This window comes from Cetorhinus maximus, chromosome 23 (genome assembly GCF_964194155.1).
Source record: "Cetorhinus maximus chromosome 23, sCetMax3.hap1.1, whole genome shotgun sequence".
Taxonomy (NCBI): domain Eukaryota; kingdom Metazoa; phylum Chordata; class Chondrichthyes; order Lamniformes; family Cetorhinidae; genus Cetorhinus; species Cetorhinus maximus.
In genome coordinates, this window is record NC_135901.1 from 28,679,810 (window position 1) to 28,697,900 (window position 18,091).

The following is an 18,091-nucleotide window of genomic DNA, read 5'->3' on the forward strand; positions in this document are numbered from 1 at the left end:
GGACACAGCAAGAAAGTGTTTGACTGTTTAACAATAGCGGCGTCCCCTGAAAATAATTCAGACATCACAACAAAAACAACCCGCATTCATATAGCACCTTTAAACAACCCAGGGAGCTTCACAGGTGTGATTACCAAACTGAAGTTGACACCGAGCCACATGAAGAGATATTAAGTCAGGTGACCAGTAGCTTGGTCAGAGAGGTAGGTTTTAAGGAGTGTCCTAAAGGTGCAAAAAAGATCGAGGGGCAGAGAGGTTTAGGGAGGGAATTCCAGAGCGTGGGGCCCAAGTAGCTGAAGACACGGCCCCCAGTGGTTGTGCAATAGAAACCGGGGATAATGAAGAGGCCAGAATTAGTGGAGCACAGATATCTTGGAGGGTTGTAGGGATGGAGAAGATTACAGAGATGGGGAGAGTGTGTGAGACCACGTGGTGATGTGAAAAAAAGGAGGCAGTGGGATTTGAAAAGAATGGGCCAGAATTTAGCTTAATTCCACATCCCATTCAGTTTTACAAAGGTAAAATTGGGCCCAAGGAGGAGAATTTTAAAATGGCAGCATTGCTTGAGTGGGAGCCAATATCGGTCAGTGAGCACAGGGGGTGATAGGTGAACGGGACTGAGTGTGAGTTGGGAGACAGGCAGCAGAGTTTCCCTATTGAAGAAAACTGGTCCAGTTCTGTACATTTCCCATCACACCGCATATGTCTAAGATCAAGCTGACATCATCACATTCCATTGGGATTGCGCAATCTGCTGATGTCATCACATTCTATTGTGACGATGTCGTAAGATGACATCAGCATGTTTGTGATTCCACAATCAAGTGACACCAGACGATAGACTTCATTGGGAGTGTGGGATTAGCTGATGGCTGCACATTGCTTTCTCATTGTGCAGTGAGCATTGTGTGAGTTTTTAAACAGAATTTTTAACAACATGTGTAAAATTGATCTGAGAATCTGGGAAATGATCCGTATCTGGAACATTTACCACAAAAATTAACAAATTTGCAAGTATGTGACTTTTTCGATGACAGTTTGTTATCATTGATAACAATAAATTGTCAGAGAGGAACGGAATCATTATTTCACTCAATCTCCCAATTTTAACAAACATTTTTAAAAAGTTCTGTACTGCTGAAAAAAGAGACATGTCGATGAAGCTTTTTGTCTTGCACTCATCAGCACAGATGCAAGAATACCAAATGTCAAAGGGAACAACAATTTATACTGACTGAGAAACAGGGTGTTGATTGGTTGGCACATGGACTCTGATTGGTTGAGGGGTTGCTATGGGGAATGCATCAGCGAACAATTGTCCCCCAAGCTTTTGTTTAATTGAAAAGTTGAAATGCCTGGACAAATTCCTTTTGCCTGCAGAGGATTCGGCTCAGCTAACAAATACAAAAGATTCCAGGATTTGGATATGGTCCGCATCTTCACCAAATCTAAATATTTCTTCCTTAGGCAAGACCATATTTGTGTACCGCGCTTGTTCAAATCTATCCGTTAGATTTTGAGATGTATTACAGACAGACAAACAGATGAAAACATGTTTGGTATCTGCAAAGCAGAAAAAATTTATTTAGAGCAACCATCTCCACATCCAACAACCGGCTCTGAAAACTCTGCTCACATTTTGACAGCTGTGACAAATTCCACCCCAACAGCGGAGACAATCCTCAACATTTGAAAATAATCAACATTCGAAATAAAACAAACTGCAACAATCGAAAAGAAAAAGTCAATTCTACTGATCTCCCAATGTGAACGGATCCCTTCAAAAATTCCAGGATTTGGATCTTCGCCAAAAACAAATCAGTTCTTCCGTGGGCCATATCCTGTTAGTGTACTGAGCTGCGTTAAAATCCATCCATGAGTTACTGAAATAATTTGTTTACAGACAAACAGTATAACAGGGATGAAAACATTACCTCGACCCATCTTCAGTGGCAGAGATACTTTCAGTACATTGAGCAGCCCCGATGTCTATTCTCAGCCAGCATTACACAGGGGGAAAAGGGCTGGATTCTCAGACCAGCAAGTCAAGGCTCCCTCTTTAAATGGCCACTTCCCACAATGGATTCAGTGGCCTCTGAAGGGAAGCAGCCTCGGTCCACACTGGGAGTTCCTGCCCCCCAAGTCAGCTGGCTCGTGCTGGCTCACGGTCCTGCTGGATGATCTGCCTGTAAGGATAGGAGAGTGTCGGTTTAAAAATAAACCTGCATTTATATAGCACCTCTCACCACCTCAGGTTGTCTCAATGCGTTTCACTTCCAATGCAGCTCTTTCTGAAGTGTCGTGACTAGGAAACGTGGCAGCTTACTTGTGCACAGCAAGATCCCACAGACGGCAATGTGATGATGACCAGATCATCTGTTTTTACTGATATTGATTGAGGGATAAATATCGGGCCCCGGGACACAGGGGTGAACTCCTCCCCCTCCTGCTCTCCTTCCATTCAGTCTTGTACATCCATCTGAGAGGGCAAACAGGGCCCTCGGGTTAATGTCTCACTCAAAGACGGTCCTTCCGACAGGACGGCTCTCCCTCAGTTCTGCCACCGGGAGTGTGGGCCCTGGATTACGGGGGCTCGAGTCTCTGGAGTGGGGATTCGAACCCCCCACCTCCTGACTCAGAGGCGAGAGTGTTACCCACCATCATGCCGTGTTGAATAGAATCAGCGAGCTGGTGTTCTAGAATCATGGAATGGTTCCAACACTGAAGGAGGCCATTCAGCCCATTGTGTCTGTGCCAGCTATCTGCAAGAGCAACTCAACCAGAGCCACTTCCCCGCCTTTTCCCCATACCCTGCCAATTTCTCCTCTTCAGATAATGATCTAACACTTCGTTAAAAATCAAGACTGAATCTACCTCCAAGCCCTTCACCCCTGATACCACTCTCATCAATCTCCTCTGCATGCTCTTTAAGAATTAACATCTACCCTAAAGTGTTGGGCCCAGATATAGGGTTCCATTCTAGAGGGATAGGATTGAAAAGCAGGGAGGTTATGTTCAACTTGTTTCGAATCATAGTTAAACTACACTGGGAGTACTGTCAACATTTGTGATCTCCACTTAGAAAAAGGAAATAGAGGCACTGGAGAAGGGGCAACAAAGATTCACAAGAATAATACCAGAACTGAGAGCATTTAACCCTCAGGAAAGGCTGGGGCTGCTTTTCTCTAGAAAAGAGAAGACTGAAGGGTGACCTGATGGAAGTCTTTAAGATTATGAAGGGGTTCAATAATCCAATAGGGATTTCATGAGAAACCACTTTACCAAGTGAGTGGTGAGAATGTGGAACTCGCTACCACAGCAAGTGGTTGAGGTGAATAGCATGAATACATTTAAGGGGAAGCTAGATACATACATGAGGGAGAAAGGAATAGAAGGATATGCTGATGGGGGGAGATGAAGAGGGGTGGGTGGAGGCTTATGTGGAGCATAAATACTGACAGAGACCAATTGAGCCGACTGGCCTGGCCCTGTGCTGTAGGCTCAATGGAACAGAGGAAGCAAGGAGAAGCAATCGAACAAGGAGCAGTAGGCCATTCAGCCCCTCGAGCCTGCTCTGCCATTTAATAAGATCATGGCTGATCTGATAGTAACCCTTAGTTCTAGATTCTCCCACATGAGGAAACATCTTCTCCACATCCACCCTGTCAAGACCCCTCAGGATCTTATATGTTTCAATCAAGTCGCTCTTCCTCTTCTAAACTCCAGCGGATACAAGCCCAGCCTGTCCAACCATTCCTCATAAGACAGCCTGCCCATTCCAGGTATTGGTCTGGTAAACCTTCTCTGAACTGCTTCCAACACATTTACATCCTTCCTTAAATAAGGTGACCAGTACTGCACACAGTCCTCCACATCTGGTCTCGCTAGTGCCCTGTACAATTGAACCATAACCTCCCTACATTTGTATTCAATTCCCCTCTCAATAAATGATAACGTTCTATTAGCTTTCCTAAAAACCTGCTGCACTTGCAGAGTAGACTTTTGTGAATCACAACTTAGGACACCCAGATCCCTCTGTGCCTCAGAACTCTGCAATCTCCCACCATTTAGATAATACGCTTCTCTTTTATTCTTCCTGCCAAAATGGACAATTTCATATTTTCCCACATTATGCTCCATCTGCCAGGTCCTTGCCCACCCACTTAACCTATCTATATCTGTTTGTAGCCTCCTTATGTCCTCTTCACAACTTACTTTCCTACCTATCTTTGTGTCATCAGCAAAGTTGGCAACCATCTCTTCAAACCCTTCATCCAAGTCATTTATATAGATTGCAAACAGTTGAGGTCCAAGCACTGCTCGCTGTGATTTTAGATCTACATGTAGTGGTGAGAAAAACACTATTTACTCTCCAGGATAAAATAAATGTCCTTCATCAGTTTTTGCAGATCATTTCAGTGGAAATGTGCACTCCCAGGCTCAAAAAGCCTCAGCCCACTGGAAGCAAAGCCGTGAGACCAGCCAGTCCAGCAGAAAGAACTCTCCGACCCTCCCACTTCACCCAGTGTCAGAATGAACATGGTTCAGTCCTGGATGTGATTAACAGCAGCAATAACAGCAGAATCCAGCCCCTGCAATCAGTTGTGAACTCGCTGGTGTCTCTGCAGGGTGGACGAATGAGTGAATCCCTTCCCACACACAGGACAGGTGAACGGCCACTCCCCAGTGTGAACTCTCTGGTGTTCCTGCAGGTTGGATAACTGACTGAACCCCTTCCCACACTCAGAGCAGGTGGCTGGCCTCTCCCCGGTGTGAACTTGCTGGTGATCCTGCAGGGTGGATAAATGACCAAATCCCTCCCCACAAACAGATCAGGCGAACGGCCTCCCCACAGTGTGAACACGCTGGTGTCTCAGCAGGTTGCTTGACTGAGTAAATCCCTTCCCACACTCGAAGCAGGCCTCTCCCTGGTGTGAGTGCATCGATGAGTCTCCAGCTCAGACGGGGCTTTGAATCCCTTCCCACAGTCCCCACATTTCCACGGTTTCACCATGATGCATGTGTCCTTGTGTCTCTACAGGTCTGACGATCAGTTGAAGCCTTGTCCACACACAGAACATGTGTACGGTCTCGCCGCTGTGAATGGTGATGTTTTATCAACTGCATAACTGTTTAAAGTAAGATAAAAGCAAAAAACTGCGGATGCTGGAAAAAGAGTCATATGGACTCGAAACGTTAACTGTGCTCCTCTCCGCAGATGCTGTCAGACCTGCTGAGTTTTTACAGGTATTTTTATTTTTGTTTTCCAGGCAACCGGCTGACGGCTCCGGCCAGAGCGAGAAGCCGCTCGGAGAACTCGAGAGAGGGGAAGCTGCGCATGTGCGGGGGAGAGCCAGCCCCCTTCCCATCATACTGAGAGATTGGGCAATGGGAAGAGCTGGAGGACCGGAAGGACTCTTGTTCTCCAGCCAATCAGAGCGTGGGCTTTGTGTGCTTGAAGATTGAGCTTCACACAGAATAAAACTTCCTCCTGTGTCCAACATCTGTGAGTAAAACACTTTCTTTTCTCCCCTTTTCCATTTCTTTTCTCATTCTGGGGGCAAATTGTTGACTTGCAGGAACTGAAGGGAAAGGAAGTGAATCCAGGGAGGGTGCAGACTCTGGAAAGGTTGGCCCAGGTGTCTCTCTCTCTCTCTCTCTTAAAGACATTGACATCCTTTGCTCCCTCAGCTTGACACATTTATTTGTCTGGCTAAAAGGATGGTCTCTTTCCTAATGTTCACAATTAAAGGGGTGGTTTCCCCAGGAGATGGCTGACATTTAAGGGGACAGTAAATTAATACAGGACAGAGATATGTCTAGTATTGTTATATGGTATATATTAGATATATTATTTGAGGTTCTGTAATAAAATTCATTGATTATTTTTATAGTCTTGTAATATAGTACTGGAGCGACACTATATATTTCATGTTATAGAGTCAATACAACAGAAAAGGAGCTCATTTGGCAACTCGAGTCCATGCCGACTCTCTTTAGAGCAATCCAGACAGTCCCATTCTCCCTCTATATCTCCGTTTCTCTGCAAGTTTATTTCCTTTGAGTACTCATCCAATTACATTTTGAAATTCTCTGCTTCCACCACCCTTGTGGAGAGCGAGTTCCATGTCATGCCCATTCGCTACCTAAATGAAGTTCTTCCTTGCATTGCCTGCATCTTAACCCAGTGAAAGAGTCCTGTGGATTACACCCATTTTAAGTCCAGTGATACAGACGTATTTCCATTCGGTGGGCAGCCCAAAGAAAATGCATGAAGATTTTCATGTCTCTATGTCTTGGACACGAAGTGATGAGCTTGGACCTGGTGATCATCAATCAGCACCTTCAGGAGAATTGGGAGGGTGCATATTAGGTACAGCAGAGTGAGAATGGAGGGAGCGTGTGTGGGACAGAGATTGACAGCTTTTTGGGAGAGAGGAAAAAAATGTTCCATAGAAACTAGAATTGTCGGTTCTGAATTTCTATCCTGTACTGACAGTGATGACTTTTATAAATTCCTTTTACAGGAAGTTAGAAGCGGAGAATTTGCAGACAGAAATCTCAAACCAAATGTCAAGCCAGAATCTGACAGAGTCACTCGATTCATCAGGATCTAAATATCATTGACTTTTGTATCTAGGAAGAGAAATGTTTGTCTGCTTCAAAAGGTTTTAAACATCAGTGTGACTGGAAAAGCACCGAGACACAGACACCTGAGTGAGAGTGTTCCAGTGCATTGACTGTGGAAGGAGCTTTAACCAGTTACACAGCCTAAAAAAACATCACACCATTCACAGCGGGGAGAGTCTGTACACATGTTCTGTGTGTGTGGACAAGGCTTCAACTGATTGTCAAACCTAGGAATACGCAAGGGCGCCTGCATCATGGAGAAACCGTGGAAATGTGGGGACTGTGGGAAGGGATTCCGGTTCCCATCTGAGCTGGAAACTCATCGATGCAGTCACACTGGGGAGAGACCATTCACCTGCTCAGAGTGTGGGAGGGGATTCAGTAATTCATCCCATCTGATATCACACCAGCGAGTTCACTCCGGGGAGAGGCCGCTCACCTGCTCCGTATGTGGAAAGCGATTCACACACTCAGCGAATCTTCTGAAACACCAGCGAGTTCACACTGGGGAGAGGTCATTCACCTGCTCTAATTGTGGGAAGAGATTCAAGGATTCATCACATCTGCTGACTCACCAGCGCATTCACATTGAGGAGAGGCTGTTCATCTGCTCTGAGTGTGGGAAGGGATTCAAAGATTCATCACATCTGCTGATACACCAGCGCATTCACGCTGGGGAGAGGCCGTTTGCCTGCTCTGAGTGTGGGAAGGGATTCAAAGATTCATCACACCTGCAGTCACACCAGCGAGTTCACACTGGGGAGAGGCCATTCATCTGATCTGTGTGTGGGAAGGGATTCAGTGAACTGTCCAACCTACGGAATCACCAGCGAATTCACACTGGGGAGAGACCGTTCACTTGCTGTTTGTGGGAAAGGATTCACTCAGTCATGTAACCTGCTCAAACACCAGCGAGTTCACACCAGGGAGAGGCCATTCACCTGCTCCGTGTGTGGGAAGGGATTCAGTAATCCATCCAGCCTGCTGGAACACCAATGAGTTCACACTGGGGAGAGGCCATTCACCTGCTCGGAGTGTGGGAAGTGATTCACTCAGTCATCCAGCCTACTGACGCACCAGCGAATTCACACCAATGAGAGGCCGTTCACCTGCTCTGAGTGTGGGAAGGGATTCCCTCATTCATCCCACTTGCTGAGACACCAGCGAGTTCACAAGTGATTACAGGGGTTGGATTCTGCTGCTATTTATGCTGTTCATCACATCCAGGACTGAACCAAGTTCATTCTGACACTTGGTGATGTGGGAGGGTCGGAGGGTTTCTTTCTGCTGGACTGGATGGTCTCACGACTTTGCTTCCAGTGGGCTGATGCTCTTTGAACCTTGTTGTGAATATATTGGTTCATATTTCATATGGATCATCATATCAAAGAGTCCTTTAAAAGTAAAAGCTATTTAATTTGCATCTCTGTTTGGAACTTCCCAAAGTGTGCTACATTGCCATGGAGTTGGGCTGCACAGCTTCGAAGTTCTTTTCTTCTATATACCTGTAGAAGCTCTCGTTGTATTTTTCTAATGTATTTCTTGCTGATTTACTTTCATAATTAATTTTGTCCCTCTTTATGAGCTTTTTAGTCATCTGCTGCTAGTTCCTAAAAAATTCACAATCCTCTGGCCCACCATTAGTTTTTGCCACTTTGTATGCCTTAGTTTTTGATTGTATACTCTCCTTGAGCACCTTTGTTAACCATGGTGATTCATCCTTCTCATCGCGTCCTTCTTTTTGACCAGGATAATTTTTTGCTGAACGTAATGAAATATCTGCTTAAATGTCTGCCACTCCGCATCCACTGACCTTCCCCTTAGTCTATTATCCTGACCTGCTTTAGACTACTCTTTCTTCATACCTCTGTAATTGCCCTTATTTAAGTTGAGGACACTGGCCTGACACCAGAGTTGCTCACCCTCAAACTAAACTTGAAATTCTACCATTTTGTTATTTCTGCCCCCTAGAGAATCCTTAACTACAAGACCTCTTATTCATCCCACCTCATTACACATTACTAGATCTAAAATAGCCTGTTCCTGGGTAGGTTCTGTGCATATCGCTCTAAGAAACAATCCCTGATGCACTCTACAAATTCGTCTTCCATGTTACCCCTGCCAATCTGGTTTGTCCAGTCAATATGCAGATTAAAATCACCCATGATAATTGCAGTGCCCTTCTTGCATGCCTCCATTATTTCCTGATTTATACTTTGTCCTACAGTGAAGCAACTCTTCGGGGGCCTATAGATGACTCCCACCCGTGACTTCTTCCCCTTGCTATTCCTATTTCCACCCAAGCTGATTCCACATCACAATCTATTGCACTTATATCACTACTCACCACTGCACTGATACCTTCCTTTATTAACAAAGCTACCTCACCTCCTTTTCCTTTTTGCCTATTTTCCAGGAACGTCGAATACCCTTCAACATTAAGTCCCCGAGTCTTGGTCACCCTGGAACCACGTCTCTGTAATAGCCATCCAGTCATATTAATCTATTTCTATTTGTGCTGTCAATTTATCTACCTTGTTACAAATGCCGCGTGCATTCAGATAAAGAGCCTTAAGCTTTGACTTTTTACCATTAATACTCATTGTGGTTCTGATTTCCACTTAACCCTTCTGCTTATCTTTTCTGCCCCTTCCTGTTATACTTGCATTATCGTTCACCTCTTCACTACCCTGCACCTCTGCTCTCTTGTTTCTTTTTGATTTTTTAAACTTCCCTTCAACTGAGCTCTCACCTCCACTAATTAGTTTAAAGCCCTATCTACAACCCTAGTTATACAATTCGCCAGGACACTGGCCCTAGCATGGTCCAAATGAAGCCCGTCCTAACAGAACAGCTCTCTTCTTCCCCAGTACTGGTGCCAGTGCCCCATGTGCCAGTGCCCCATGAATTGGAATCCATTTCTCCCACACCAATCTTTGAGCCACACATTTACCTCTCTGATCTTATTTACCCCATGCCAATTTGCACGTGGTTCAGGTAGTAATCTGGAGATTATTACCTTTGTGGTTCTGCTTTTTAATTTAGTCCCGAGCTGCTCGTAGTCCCTCAGCAGAACCTCTCCCAGTCCTACCTCTGTTGTTGGTACCTACATGGACCACAACATCTGGATCCTTCCCCTCCCACTCCAAGTTCCTCTCCAACCCAGAAGAGATGTTCTTAACCGTGGTACCAGGTAGGCAACAGAGCCTTTGGGCTTCCCTGTCTTTGCAGCAGAGAACAGTTTCTATTCCCCTAAATATGCTATCCCCTATTACTACTACATTTCTCTTTTCTCCCCCATTTGAATGGCGCTCTGTGCCACGGTGCTGTGGTCTGTTCGTCCATCCTTCCTGCAGTTTGTGCCCTCGCCCACACCACTGGGAGCAAGAACCTCGTACCAATTGGACAAGGGCACTGCCTGAGGCTCCTCCAAAGCTAAATTTTGGATCCACATACCTGCCTCACTCGCAGTCACACCCTCCTGTCCGTGACCATGGTCCAAATCTGATGTAATTAATCTAAGGGGTGTTAAGCTTGTTTTGGACAAAGAAATAGACAAGTTTCAAAAGAATATTTTGGATTGGGGGAGAGTGGATTTTAGTAAAATAAGGCAGGATCTGGCCAAGGTAGACTGGGAACAGCTACTTGGGGGAAAATCTACAGAGGAACAGCAGGGGCTGTTCAAAAAGGAAATGGGGAGAGTACAGGCTCAAAATGTTCCCTCTAGGGTGATAGGAAGGAGTAACAAGGCCAGAGAGCCATGGATGACCAGTGAGATTCAGGATACAATGAGAAGGAAAAGAGAGGCTTTTAGCAGGCACAAGGGAAGCAAATCAGCGGAGGCATTAGTGGAGTACAGAAAGTGCAGGGTAGAGCTTAAGAAAGCAATTCGGAGAGCAAAGAGGGGATATGAGAAAGCTCTGGCTGGTAAAAGTAGGGAAAATCCCAAGATATGCTATAAGTATATCAATGGGAAGAGGAAAACCAGGGAAAGAGTAGGGCCCGTTCGGGACCAAGGGGGCAATCTATGGGTGGAGCCAGAGGACATCGCTAGAGTGTTGAACGAATACTTCATATCCGTCTTCACCCAAGAGAATGAGGATGAAGGCATCGAAATCGGGGAGAGAGACTGCAAGGTTCTTGAGCAAATTGATATAGGGATGACAAGGTATTGGAGGTGATGGCATGCTTAAAAGTGGACAAATCTCCAGGTCCGGATGATTTGTGTCCCAGACTGCTGAAGGAGGCAAGGGAGGAGATCGCAGGGGCTCTGACCCAAATTTTTAATTCTTCTCTGGCCATGGGGGAGGTGTCAGAGGACTGGAGAACAGCTAATGTGGTTCCGCTATTTCAGAAGGGTAGTAGAGATAAGCCAGGGAACGACAGGCCAGTGAGTCTCATGTCAGTGGTCAGGAAACTATTGGAGAAAATTCTGAAGGAGAGAATCTATCTCCACTTGGAGAGGCAAGGTTTGATCAGGGATAGTCAGCCTGGCTTTGTCAGAGGGAGGTCATGCCTAAGAAATTTGATTGAATGTTTTGAGGAGGTGACCAGATGTGTAGATGAGGGTAGTGCAGTTGATGTAGTTTATATGGATTTCAGCAAAGCCTTTGACAAGGTCCCACATGGGAGAATTATAAAGAAGGCAAAGGCACATGGGATACAGGGTAATTTGATAAGGTGGATTCAAAACTGGCTTAGTTGTAGGAGACAGAAGGTGATGACAGAAGGCTGCTTTAGTTACTGGAAGCCAGTGTCCAGTGGCAAACCACAGGGATCTGTGCTGGGTCCTCTATTATTCATCATTTATATAAACGACATTGATGACTATGTTGGGGGGTAGGATTAGTAAGTTTGCGGATGACACAAATATTGGCCGGGCGGTTAACAGTGTCTTGGGCTACAGGAAAATAGAGACGGGATGGTCAAATGGGCAGATAAGTGGCAGATGGAATTTAACCCTGAAAAGTGTGAGGTGATACACTTTGGAAGGAGTAATTTTGCAAGGAAGTATTCAATGAAAAGCATGACACTAGGAAGTTCTGAGGAACAAAGAGACCTTGGCGTGTGTGTCCATAGATCTCTGAAGGCGGAGGGGCATGTTAGTGGAATGGTGAAAAAGGCATATGGGACACTTGCCTTTATCATTTGAAGCATAGATTACAAAAGTAGGGAGGTCATGTTGGAGTTGTATAGAATCTTGGTGAGGCCACAGCTGGAGTACTGTGTGCAGTTCTGGTTGCCACATTATAGGAAGGATGTGTTTGCACTGGAGTGGGTGCAGAGGAGATTCACCAGGATGTTGCCTGGGGTGAGGCTGGATAGCATTGGGTTGTTTTTGTTGGAGCAGAAAAGACTGAGGGGCGACCCGTTTGAGGTGTACAAGATTATGAGGGGCATGGACAGGGTGGATAGGGGGCAGCTGTTCCCCTTAGTTGAAGGGTCAGTCACAAGGGGACACAAGTTCAAGTTGAGGGGCAGGAGGTTTAGGGGGGATGTGAGGAAAAACCTTTTTACCCAGAGGGTGGTGATGGTCTGGAAAGCGCTGCCTGGGAGGGTGGTGGAGGCCTCACATTCTTTGAAAAGTACCTGAATGAGTACTTGGCAGGTCATAGCATTCAAGGCTATGGGCCAAGTGCTGGTAAATGGGATTAGGTAGGCCAGGTGTTTCTCATGTGTCAGTGCAGACTCGATGGACCTAAGGGCCTCTTCTGCACTGTGTGATTCCGTGATTCTGTGAACTGTCTCCTGGAACACAGTGTCCAGGTAACTCTCCCCCTCCCTGATGTGTTACAGTGTCCGCAGCTCGGACTCCAGCTCATCAATTCTGAGCTGAAGTTCCTCGAGCAGCCAACACTTGCTGCAGATGTGGTCACTGTGGATCGCACCGTTGTCCACCAGCTCCCACGTACTACAGCTGCAACACATCGCCTGCCCAGTGCGCCTCTATTCTATTTAATTAATTAATTTGTTAAATATTTTAAAAGTGAATTTCTTAACTGTAGTCTTCAGCTGCAATAACCTCTCCTGATTTAAACCATTTGACCAATCAAAAGAGACACTGGAAGAGATACCCACTAATCACCTACCTGTTTTCCTTTTGACATCGCACTTCAGCTCTGACAGGTAGAAACAGGTCCTCCTCTCGCACTCTCCTCTAGGTGCTGCTGACTGCCTGTCCCAGGGCCCTCCTCTCACACTCTCCTCTAGGTGCTGCTGACTACCTGTACCAGGGTCCTCTTTTCGCACTCTCCTCTAGGCGCTGCTGACTGCCTGACCCAGGGTCCTCCTTTCGCACTCTGCTCTAGGTGCTGCTAACTTTTTTTTTTGTAAAAATATACTTTATTCATAAAAAATCTTCAATCACATTCAAAACCATTTCAAAAACAACATTACAAGGGTACAATCCAGGTTAAACTTTTACAAAATGTATCACCAGGTGCATCAGTACAAACAATATTACAATCATTTACAGCCTTTCATTTTGATCTGTACAGCCCGAGGGGCTCTAAACAGTTCCCAGTCTCTCGGTGCGCTGTGGTAGAAAGGTCTTAGACAGCGACCCTTCCCCATTGCGCCTTTGCGGCAGCTGCCCCAAGCTTTAGTGCATCCCTCAGCACGTAGTCCTGGACTTTGGATTGTGCCAGTCCGCAACAATCGGTCGGGGACAACTCTTTGTGCTGGAAGACCAACAAGTTTCGGGCAGACCAAAGCACGTCTTTCACCGAGTTGATGATCCTCCAGCTGCAGTCGATGTTTGTCTCGGTGTGTGTCCCTGGGAACAGCCCGTAGAGCACAGAGTCCTGTGTCACAGAACTGCTCGGGATGAACCTCGACAGCAACCACTGCATCTCTCTCCAGACTTTCTTTGCAAAGGCACAATCCACAAGGAGGTGAACAACGGTCTCTTCCCCACCACAGCCACCTCGAGGGCAACGTGCAGAGGGGGTGAGACTCCTGGCGTGTAGGAAGGATCTGACGGGGAGGGCCTTTCTCACCACCAGCCAAGCTACGTCTTGGTGCTTGTTGGAAAGTTCTGGCGATGAGGCATTCTGCCAAATGACTTTGACAGTCTGCTCGGGGAACCATCCCACAGGGTCCACCCTCTCCTTTTCCCTCAGGGCCTCTAGGACGTTACGTGCTGACCACTGCCTGATGGACTTGTGGTCAAAGGTGTTTTTCTGCATAAATTTTTCCACCAGGGACAGGTGGTACGGCACGGTCCAACTACTTGGAGCGTTCCGCGGCAGCGTGGCCAGACCCATCCTTCGCAACACCGGGGACAGGTAGAACCTCAGCACGTAGTGACACTTGGTGTTTGCGTACTGAGGGTCTACGCACCGCTTGATGCAGCCACACACAAAGGTGGCCATCAGTATGAGGGCGATGTTGGGCACGTTTTTTCCCCCTTTATCTAGAGGCTTGTACATCGCGTCCCTGCAGACACGATCCATTTTCGACCTCCAGATAAAGCGGAAGATGGCTCGAGTGATCGCCATCGCGCAGGAGTGTGGAATGGGCCAGACCTGCGCCACGTACAGCAACAGCGAGAGTACCTCACACCTGATGACCAGGTTCTTACCCGCAATGGAGTGGGAGCGTCGCTCCCACATGCCCAGTTTCCTTTTCACCATAGCCACTCGCTCCTTCCAGTTTCTAACGCATGCCCCGGTCCCTCCGAACCATATCCCCAGCACCTTCAGGCCGTCAGCCCTGACAGTGAAGGGGACAAAGGATCGGTCAGCCCAGTTCCCAAAGAACATGGCCTCGCTCTTCCCACGATTTACCTTGGCTCCCGAGGCCAGTTCGAACTGGTCGCAGACGTGCATCAGTCTGCGCACCGACAGCGGATCCGAGCAGAAAACGGCGACGTCGTCCATGTACAAGGAGGCTTTTACCTGAGTGCCTCCACTGCCTGGGATCGTCACTCCTCTTATGCCCGGATCCTTCCTGATGGACTCGGCAAAGGGTTCTATGCAGCACACGAAAAGGACAGGCGAGAGAGGACAGCCCTGCCTGACTCCAGATTTAATCGGAAAGCTATCTGTTTCCCACCCATTGATTGAGACTGCGCTACTGATGTTAGTGTAGAGCAGTTGGATCCAATTTCGAATTCCCTCCCCAAAGCCCATTTTGGAGAGCACATACCCCATGTAGGTGTGCGATATTCTGTCAAAGGCCTTCTCCTGATCCAAGCTGATGAGGCAGGTATCCACACCCCTGTCCTGTACATAGGCAATCGTATCCCTGAGCAGCGCCAGGCTGTCAGAGATCTTCCTGCCTGGCACAGAGCAGGTCTGGTCAGGGTGAATCACCAATTCCAGAGCGGATTTGACCCGGTTGGCGATGACCTTGGACAGAATCTTATAGTCCACATTCAACAGTGAAATGGGTCGCCAATTTCTAATTTCCTCCCTTTCCCCCTTGTGCTTGTAGATGAGGGTGATGATGCCTTTCCTCATGGATTCTGACATGCTGCCGGCCAGGAGCATACTCTCGTACACTTCTAGCAGGTCTGGGCCGATCAAGTCCCACAGAGCCGAATACAACTCCGCCGGCAGGCCGTCGCTTCCGGGGGTTTTACTCTTCTCGAAGGACTCGAGGGCCTTAGTCAGTTCGTCAGGAGTTAGCGGTTTGTCTAGGCTCTCCCGCGTACTGTGGTCTAAGACCTCCGTGATAGAGGACAGGAAGGACTGGGAGGCCGTGCTGTCCGTGGGCTTCACGTCATACAGTCCGGCATAAAAGGATTTGCTGATCCTCAGAATGTTGGACCGTGATGACTTTACTGAGCCGTCTTCTTCCTTCAGGCTGCTGATCACAGAGCACTCTCTGTGTACCTTTTGGAAGAAGAAACGTGAGCACGTCTCATCCTGCTCCACGGAGCGGACTCTGGAACGGAAGATGATCTTGGAGGCCTCCGAGGCAAAGTGCGAGGCTTGCTGGCCCTTCACCTCTTGGAGCTCCTCCTTGACATCGACCCCCATCGACTGCAGCCGGAGCAGATTCTGCATCTTTTCCTGGAGTCGGGACATTTCCCTCTGTTCCTTTCTAGCTTTCTGGGTGCCTTTGCGGATGAAAAACCTCTTGATGCTTCCCTTGATCACTTCCCACCAGTGTGTCAGGGACTCAAAGAGGGGTTTCACGGTTCTCCAACCTTTGTAATCCCTCTTGAGCTCCTCAATGTTCTCTGGGGTCAGCAGTTGCACATTTAGCTTCCATGCCCCCCTGCCCACCCTCAGGTCTTCCTCCAAGTGGCAGTCCGCCAGTAGGAGGCAGTGGTCAGAGAAGAACACCGGCTTGACGTCGGTGGATCTGACTGTGAATGCACGGGACACAAACAGGAAGTCTATCCTGGAACGAATGGACCCGTCTGGCCGCGACCAGGTGTATCTACGCTGCGCTCCGTCTGCAGGGTTGCTGAAGACGTCGTGCAGCTTGGCATCCTTAACTGTTTCCATCAGGGATCTGGACGTAGCGTCCAATCTGCTTCCGGCCCTGCCGGATCGTCCAGCCGCATCGATGATGCAGTTGAAGTCCCCGCCCAGAATGACCGGCCTGGAGGTCGCCAGCAGCAGTGGGAGCTGCTGAAAAACCTCCAGCCGCTCAGCCCCTTGTGCCGGGCCATACACGTTAATTAACCGGAGTGGAGCGTTCTTGTACATTACGTCTGCTACGAGGAGTCGCCCGCCCACCACCTCCTTGACCTCGGAGACGGTGAAGTTGCCTCCCCGCAGCAGAATACCCAGGCCGGAGGAACGAGAGTCGTTTCCGCCCGACCAGATCGATGGCCCGTGGGACCACCATCGTGACCATTGCCTGTAGGAGCTGAGGTGCGGTATCGCACACTCCTGCAGAAACAACAGGTCAGCTTTGACCTTGGCTAGGTAGTCCAAGGTCGCAACACATCGCGTAGTAGATTTAATGCTACGCACATTTATGGATACAATCTTTAAACCCATTTTAAAGTGTTTATTCTCCTACCAAACCCACTGTCTCTGAGAGTCCCAGACCTTTAGTCTGCTCCTTCATACCCGTAGTGAGCTCAAATTCCTTCACTTTGGATGGGCTGAGGTAGATCTCCTTGGCCGTGTTCTGCTCCAGTGGCATCTGGAGGTTCACGTAGAGAGCGGGTTTTGAGATGACCTTTGCTGGAGAAGCTTCTCCAAAACTCACCCCCTCTGGGGTGTTGCTGTTCCCGGCTTCCTGGAGCTGGGGTGCGATGATTGCCTCACTGCTCCCAGATTCCAGGGGCTGTGGTGCACTGGCCTCCTCAGGTTGCAGGCAAAGTTGGGGTGCGCTGGTCTCCTTGTTGTCTCCAATTTTCTGGAGCTCGGGTGTCTCGTCCTCCAACGCCCTGGAGCTTTGCCGCCTCTTCTGTCGGTGCCGCTCTGGCACTTCATCATCCGAAGAGCTGCTGCCCTTGTCATCCGTGTCGGATGGGAGACGCCTCTTGCCGCTTCTCTGGGAAACGCCTTTGCTTCTGCTAACTGCCTGTTCCAGGCTCCTCCTCTCGCACTCTCCTCTAGGTGCTGCTGACTGCCTGTCCCAGGGTCCTCCTTTTGCACTCTCCTCTAGGTGCTGCTGACTGCCTGTCCCAGGGTCCTCCTCTTGCACTCTCCTCTAGGTGCTGCTGACTGCCTGTCCCAGGGTTTGAAAATGTATTTTCATTTTCTCCACGTGTGTTGCAGAGATAATTTTGCTGCAACGACTTCTCAGGTTCTGAAACCTACCTCCACGCATTTTTGTACAAATGTGATGGAATCTCACCAGCGGTGATTTGATTAATCCTGGGAAAGTACACTTAGCATGGTGACTTTGGATATGTGAGAGTGTGTGTGTGTGTCTGTTGTTTTAAAGAAAACTTCTGTTGCCAATTTATGTTTATCATCTTTTTGTTCCAATTTGAGTACTGTTGTGTCTGGGAAATTGATCTTTTCTTTATTGGTTGTGATTTGGATCTTTATAAATGGATGATGATTATTAAGAATGTGGACAAAATCCTCAAATTCTGACTGGCTATGGGACCAGACTCCCCTCATATCAGCTAAAGATCTATGGTAGTGTAATGGTTTCCTGAGACTTTTTTTTAAAAACAGTTTCTTCCCATTCCGCCATATTCGCGTACGATGGTGCAAATATTTTTTTACCCATCACCATCCCTTTAACTTGAAGATAATGTTCTTTGTTAAATTCAGAATCATTCCTGGTTAGTCCAAGATGTGATAATCAGATTATAATTTTATCTGGTCTATCCAGTTGCGGATATTTCTCGAAGGCATTTTGAACAGCCAGACTTCCTCGATCAGTTTCTATATTTGTGTGAAAACTGTCTATATCCATTGTGAATAGTATGCTATCTGGGGTTATGGTAAGTGAATTCACTATTTCTACAAAATGACATGTGTCTTGGACGTTTGTGGACTAAGGAGTTTAAATATGAGTCAATGTATTCTGCCATTTT

At 47.5% G+C, this 18,091-nt stretch overlaps 2 protein-coding genes and 1 pseudogene across 3 annotated transcripts in view; 1 reads left to right on the forward strand and 2 right to left on the reverse strand.

Annotated features, from left to right (window-relative positions):
* Positions 1 to 18,091, reverse strand: part of LOC144696975 (uncharacterized) — a 404,367-nt gene that overhangs the window by 258,000 nt on the left and 128,276 nt on the right. The window lies entirely within an intron of this gene.
* The window catches only part of LOC144697284 (uncharacterized), a 555,771-nt gene that overhangs the window by 50,822 nt on the left and 486,858 nt on the right, over positions 1 to 18,091 (reverse strand). The window lies entirely within an intron of this gene.
* The window catches only part of LOC144697938 (uncharacterized), a 28,821-nt pseudogene continuing 11,511 nt past the window's right edge, over positions 782 to 18,091 (forward strand). The window contains exons 1-2 of the transcript XR_013580440.1: positions 782 to 786; positions 7,461 to 7,752. The product of XR_013580440.1 is annotated as an uncharacterized LOC144697938 (transcript). The remainder of the gene's footprint in view (positions 787 to 7,460; positions 7,753 to 18,091) is intronic.